The following is a 7,326-nucleotide window of genomic DNA, read 5'->3' on the forward strand; positions in this document are numbered from 1 at the left end:
TATCTCTCTTGCATGTCAGTTCTTTTCTGAACGTTTCGTTTTATTTTCGCCCTCACAAAAAAAAATAAGACACAAAGGTCTGAGGCATGAAAGCCTGCTTTGAGGACTCATCATTTTGGCATTGTGTGCGTTATTCAGCCAATTTAGAGCAACTGTGCTCACTATAAGCGCTCGTCAGCTTCCGCAGTCCCAGATGCCTGAAAGATTCGACCGCCTTGTTTAGGGCGAATGGTAGAAATTGTGCAATACCAACTACAAAGGAAACTGCTACAGTGGTACCTTTGTATTAGGAAGGACCAGAAATAATACGAATAATTACAGACCACTCTCTATCCTGCCGTGCATAATCCAAATATCAAAAAGTATATACTGTGGACCATGACGATTTTTTAATGTTCTCAACGTACTGTGACCTTACCAGCACGGCGCCTTGCCGAAAAAGGACGTTTTTTCGTGAAAAAACTTCGACATGCAGAATTTTCCGTTTGATAACTAGGTTGCAAGTTTATTTTTTCTTGACGCGAGCAAAGCTTTTGATAGAATTTAGCTTGTTCTTCTGATTAGAAAACATTCAACCCTGAAATTGCGGTGTTCCTGTTCGGGCCTGCTTGCAAACCTTTTAAAAGATAGATGTCAATATTTGTCATATCAAGGTTCCATAGTTCTTTCTCGCTTATAGAAGTTGGTGTTTCACAAGGTTCAACTTTGAGTCCTTTCTCGTTTAACCTGAAAATGACCTGAAAATGACCTGAAAACAATGTTCCGGTTTCAATGTTACAGTGAGCTAAAAACCATATCATTTTTTCACACGCAAGTAAATATACAGATGCAGTTAATTCACTGCAGAGTGCAGCGATGAAAGATACAGAGTAGTTAAGGTCTAACTTTAATGATGTTAATACATTTACAATACAGCTCCTATGACTTAATTAGTGTTTGAAAAAGAATTGACCTCAATTAACCTGACATATTATGTACTTCCTCACGAAATCAGTGCAATTGTAAAAACATAAATATAAAACAAGAGCACAATATTTTTCTGTTCTCTATTTTTTGACAGTGATCATTTTGGAATCCTCACCGTTTTTCTGTATGCCTGGGGCATCGCCATCAGTCATGTGTGCTATAAGATAACAGATATTTTATGCCTTTTTCTGTCCGTAAGTGCGTTACATAAGCTCTAACCTAGAGCGTGCTTGCATATGGCATCACTGCATATCACCACTGTAGGGTACACTGGCAGTACAAAATCAGTTCTTAATTCGCTCTTAAAGAATGCTCCCAAATGTCAAAAACTTGATGGCCGAAACAACTTTGAAAGCAGTTCTGGTACAGCCAATTTGCTGGTACATATGTCCGTGTACAAGATTTGAGGCATAAGTACTGTTGGAAGAATCATCCCTGCTCCCCAAGATATGGCCAGCGTACACATAGTGTTTTATCTCAATGAGTCTCAAAAGCTCATCCTCCATATTCATTTGTCCAAAAACAAAATGCATTCTGGAAAAATGTTCCATGTTTACTTCTGCATTGCTCTCCATTGCACAATTCGTATCAAAGTGCTGTCATTCTTTTTAATACGGTAGTGTTGCATGCTTTGTGCATATTTTGTTATCTGATGTACTCACCTCACAATTCTCACTTTGCCAGGTTTATTCAGTGATTGTATTTTCATATACGCATCTTGTGATGAACTTCTATACTGTATGCATTGGTACGCCTAAGTATCATTACGATGCACTTCAGTTTGCCTGAATAAAGGTCTAGGTTGTTTCATGTAAACCTTGAGTCAACATGCGTATTTCTTTTCCTTTGCGTCACTGCTACTGTCATTATAGAAGCCTATGGCTACTCAAGGTAACGTTTGCAATATTTCTTTCCATCATAAAACTATATCTTCGATTGGAATGAATAAATAAATAAAATATCATTCGTTTATTCAAATTAGTGGCTGCTTGGCAAGTTTATATTCAAAATGCACCGTGTTTAAAGACTGCACTAAGCTTAGACTCTTGGAAATAGTTCAGCACGCCTCGTTACTTTTGTGCGGAAACTGGAATTTCGAAGTTTATGGGCCGCTTTTTTTGCAGTGTGCCTGTGCTGTGATGATGAGTGAAAGAGCTTACTGCGCAACCTGTGCAGTGAGGTGTTGTCAGAGATAATTAATAACTACCTAGGGAGTATCGGCAGTTATGTAAACACACTGGCTTCCTGGAGAAGTGGATAAAGGAAAGATTATTTTGTTACTTCAATTTGCTTCTGCATTCATCTCAAAGAACATTTCGAGCATGCAAATTTTGAACTATTCATAAGACTGATCAAACGCCGCGCTACAAAGATGGAAGATAGTGGCGAGAGATGGAAAACACGTGCGCTTTGTCGTGTATATTTTGTCCCTTATTTACGTCTTTTCGTAACGGCGCCTGATTGTCATTATAATAGATCCCCAGCACCTAACCAATTGAATGCATTCACGCTTTTCGGACTGTGGCGAATATGTTCAGAGTGCCCTCGGCAATATTTTCCCCGTGTTTACGAGTTCACAAAAGTTTAGCGACCAGTACAGAGAGGTACACAAAAAGCTTCTGACGCAACAACATAAACAGGCTCCGACGTTGTCGTCAATACTCTTGTAAGCCTAACACAGCCTGCATTCCAGCCTATAGACCACCACCGTCAACGCCACAGCAAATTTAAATTATACCTATTAACCCCATAAAGAAAACAGTGCACGTGCAAAACAATTCCCCAGATTTGCAATATGGGTAAAGGTCATATGCGTCACTACCTCCGTGGTACTATGAAGTCTTTTAAGTGCTCAAAACAAACAGCAGTGGGTTCCTTTCTGCGTACCATTCGGTGATACAGCTTGGAGTTTATTCCATTCTGCACAGCTCCAATAGTAGTCGGCGTAACGGGTGGGTGCGCTGCCATGGAAAGCACTTGGAGGGTGATTACCCTGGAACGAGGAGACTATTAGGAGAGCGCAAGGATGAGCAACCGGTAGAAGGTTAGCACTAGACTAATGGAGGATGATTAACCTGGAAGAAAGAGGAGGTCTTGATGCGGAGGTTACATTGGAAAGAGGTGTGGTATAGCGGAAGCTTAAAAAAGCAAGCCGGAGAGAGTTTGCTACGAAAATCACCCAGATGGTAGTTATCCTGGAAGGTGCAGAAGTAGAGTTACGGTGTATGGATGATGGTATGCGAGAGCGTAAGAATACAGAACCGCAGGGTGGTTACCACTTAAACCATATGCAGAGTGCTTACCGAGGAAGAAGGTGTAAATGGTGAGAGCAGAGGATAATTACTGGGAGGAAGGAGGTTATTTAGGGTGCCAGGAACGATCAACCGAAGTCTGGCTGCCTCAAGGCGATCTGAAGACTGTTTACCACGAAAGCAGGAAGTAGAGCAGAGCGAGAGCGGAGGAATTCCGACCGGTGGACGCTTAATGAGGAAGAAGGAGGGTATGATGACTACAAGGACCCTTGTAGTCACCATATCCCCTTCTTCCCCGGGGAAGAAGGTGGAAGAAGGAGGAAGAAAGAATGGGGAAGAAGAAGGGTAAGGTGACTACAAGGATCTTTGTAGTCACCATACCCCCCTTCTTCCCCACTAACTGTCCACCGGTTGGAATTCCTCCGCTCTCGCTCTTCTCTACCTCCTGCTTTCGTGGTAAACAGTCTTCGGATCGCCTCGTGGCAGCCAGATCCTAAACCGGGGGATGCTTAACGGGGAAGAAGGAAAGTATGGCGGGTACCAGGAATGAGCAACCGGAGGATTACTGAAACAGCGCGGAAGAGACGGTAGAGTACAGCCAGAGTGGAGGAATCCCCAACAGGGGGATGCTTAATGGGACTGAAGTAGGGTACGGTGAATAGAGGAATGAGCTGCCGGAGGGGGCCTGCCACAACGCGGATGAAGAAGGTAGAGTGCAGCGAGAGCATAGGAATCCTAAACTGAGGATGGTTAGCGGGGAAAAAGGAGTGTATGGCAAGTACGAGGAATGAGTAACCAAAGGGTGGCTGCCACAACGCGGAAGGAGAAGGTATAGTACAGCGAGGGCGGAGGAACCCCCAACAGCGAATGGTTTGCGGGTATGGCGAGTACGAGGAATGATGAACCGCAGCATAACTGTCGCGGGATCATCCAAAGAATGGTCATCGTGCAATAAGGAGGTAGAGTATAGCTAGAGCGAACAAATGTAGCACGGTCCCTCTGTGGCGGCTGTTGCTTAGCGCGTCGGCTAGAGGACAGGGTCAGTGGTGGCGGCGATGCGTACCTAGAGCGGCAAACTCTGCACTGCCACTCCAGGTGCGCCGAGTATAAATAGAAAACTAAAAGGAGCGCTCTCTAAGCGTACTGGTATGAAGTCACTCTCATGTTCTCTACTTCAATATGTTCTGAAATTTAAATACTTTAATCGCTGTCACTGAATCTCGCGTTACACAGTGGTAACCGTCGTGTGAGTTTTTTTTTCCTTTGCATTTTAGTTGGCAATAAACTGTCCTGTGGGCCCGGGTGAATAAAACGTGTCGCGTATGCAGGAAAAAATCATTTTTTTCTTTATCTACGTTGGGCAGATGAACGCAGTCAATTGCAGGTTACTAAAGAATACAGGGCATTCGAACTTATATCCAATCCCAGCTCTTTACTACACCTCACTCCTTTCCCTTCGTTACCGTATATTAGCTGTCTATCATACAGGGCATCTACCGCCGCATACAGTGTCCTTTCTGTTTTGCGCACGTTTCCGCGTGTTATTTGATTGGCCCACCTTTAAACATGTCATTTTTCCGCAGCCTGCTGGTATCGCACACAGGTGCGTTCGTTTACCTTCACCTGCTAGGTATACGAGGGCATAAAACTAATGTGTCAAAAGAACAAGATGGAATGCATATGCATACATATGCTCATTTGACGAGGCACGTACTGTCACCTGCCCACCTCTACTGGAGAACGTTCTTTAACCAGACTGCAATGTCGTTCATTTGTGCAGCCAGCGTTGGTAGCTTATATTTGCATTAGCTGCTGCACGAGCGCTAGGGACCGCTTCTGTCATCGATTACAAGGTACGTGCGTTGAACCAACAAGTAGCGCTTATCATAGTCCGAAATCGTGTATGTAATTGCATAAAAACTGCACGGCTTCTAAAAAACGGCGGTAGTACTTATTATTTCAATCGGAAGCTCAATCACCTGGTGACAGGCGAGCCAAGTTGTCGCGCCTAGAAAGAAGGGTAGGTATAATGGAGGAAACTGAACGGAATCGGGGCAAGAGAAAACGAAGTATTTTGTATGAGCGCAACATAGTAGTTAATCGGAAAACGCAGAGAAGGGAAAGAGACCACAGAAGAAAGAGCGGGCACGTGCGCGAAATGCCTCCGGCACAAGATCTGCTCGCCTTCAAGCGTTTCGTTGAAATATCGCGGGATTTTGCCTTAGCCGGATTTAAAGCCCGAATAGCCATATTTCTAGCAAAAGAGAAAACCACCACCCCACGCTCATCTATTAATAGACCAAATGTTTATGCATAAAAATTCCTTTTCGATTAACCATTTCTAGCCCATATATTCTATGTAGGAGACTGCTAGGGTGTGCCAGAAGATCTCAATAAGTTATCTTTCAGGTTTTCTGATTGATTGATGCCTATTAATATTTCAACAAGCATGCTCATAATGTTTTCGGCTCGCAAATTGTCGGTTGTATACAGTTGTACTCTCATCGGGGAGTTTCTGAAGACAGTGCCTACGAACAAGCAATCGAGTGTTTTTGTCCGAGACAAGCCGAAGCTGTTTTCTCAGCCGTACTTTGCGTTCTACTAGAACCAATACTAAACTCACTACCTACAAATTCTTTGTTAGGTCTAAACAAAAATATACCTTTTTTCATAGGTGGCTCTCCTTCTCAAACTCCGCCTACCCGCCTTCAGTTCATACAGAATAAAGCGGCCCGTTACATCATGTCCGATTATAAGGAGAATTCTAGAGTGTTTGACATATGGTAACATTTGTGTGTAATTTTGCACTAGTAAAACAGTTATGTATGTCACTTATCTGAGATCAGTAGATTTCAACTACGTGCCTCTGTGTTTATTTTCGCTTCAAAATGGCAGATTCTATGTTTGATGTGATGCCAGCGGTCTTCACATATGTTGGGGCAGCCGCCTCCTCAAGCTTTCACTTGGAGCAGTTTTTTGTGACTGCCCCATCCTTTCCTAAACGAAAATAAAAATTTGCTTTGATTTCAAGCTAACCTTATCTCTCTCTAACCTGGCTTATAGATGCAGTATTTTAAATGTAATATATTTTTACAAACTATCTTTAAATCCTTGGCACAAGCGCCTCGTTTTTCAACGCGATAACATATAGGTTTCCTTCAAAAAAATTTCCAGCTTCTCTCTCACGAAATTCTCGATTGGTTGAGGCAGGTCACGTGACCCAGTGATGTCATCACAATATGCCCACCGGATTGTGAGTCATCTCCCTCTGCCCTCCGTGACACGTGGGAAATGATAAAAATTCAAACAAATTAAATGCAGTTGCCACCTGTCCACTGTGGCGCTGCGCATCAACCTTACAGGGAACTGGGGAACAGCAGCATGTGTATTACCGGTGGCTGCGTATGAAACAGCCACCTGTCAGGGCAGTGGCGGATCGCTAAAGCGATGAACCAGTCATAGGGCACCGCCATATCGGAAAATCTGCGGACCACCAAACTTTGGAAGTTAGCCCACCCCAAAAAATTATAAGGGACCCACAAAATTATGGAAGTAGGCGCTGTCCAGAAAATAGACTCAGGTGGATTTGTGCGGTTTGGTGGGTGCATTAAGGAGGTGTGAACGATAGAATTCGTATAACCCCATATGATAAAGTAGTGGAAGGATCGAACATCCTAGAAGGCGATGACACCTGCTTAGAATATAAGAGCAGTAGAACTGGTGCTAAATAAAGTTCTGAGTGGAAAATCTCGAGAAAGAACATTAGACACTCACTGCAGACACCACAGAAGGCAACCTGAATGATATCGCATTTCCTTCATTAATAATGTGGAATCATCTTTAATCTTTAAGAATGTAGAATCATCATAAGTTTGACTACTCACACTGCAGGGCCAGGGCTTCACCCGTATCCCTTCAATTAACCCCGTTCTGTGCCGGAGGTGGCTACCCTTCCCTCGCAAACTTCGTAATCTCATCCGCCCACCTTAATTTCTGCCGCACCCTGCTGCGCTAGTCTTCCCTTGGAATCCAGTCTCTTACCCTTAAGGGCCATTGTTTACGTTGCCTTCGCATTACATGCCCTGTCCAAGCCCATTTCATCCTCTTG

This window comes from Amblyomma mixtum, chromosome 1, assembly GCF_055824585.1.
Source record: "Amblyomma mixtum isolate Tamu chromosome 1, ASM5582458v1, whole genome shotgun sequence".
Taxonomy (NCBI): Eukaryota; Metazoa; Arthropoda; class Arachnida; order Ixodida; family Ixodidae; genus Amblyomma; species Amblyomma mixtum.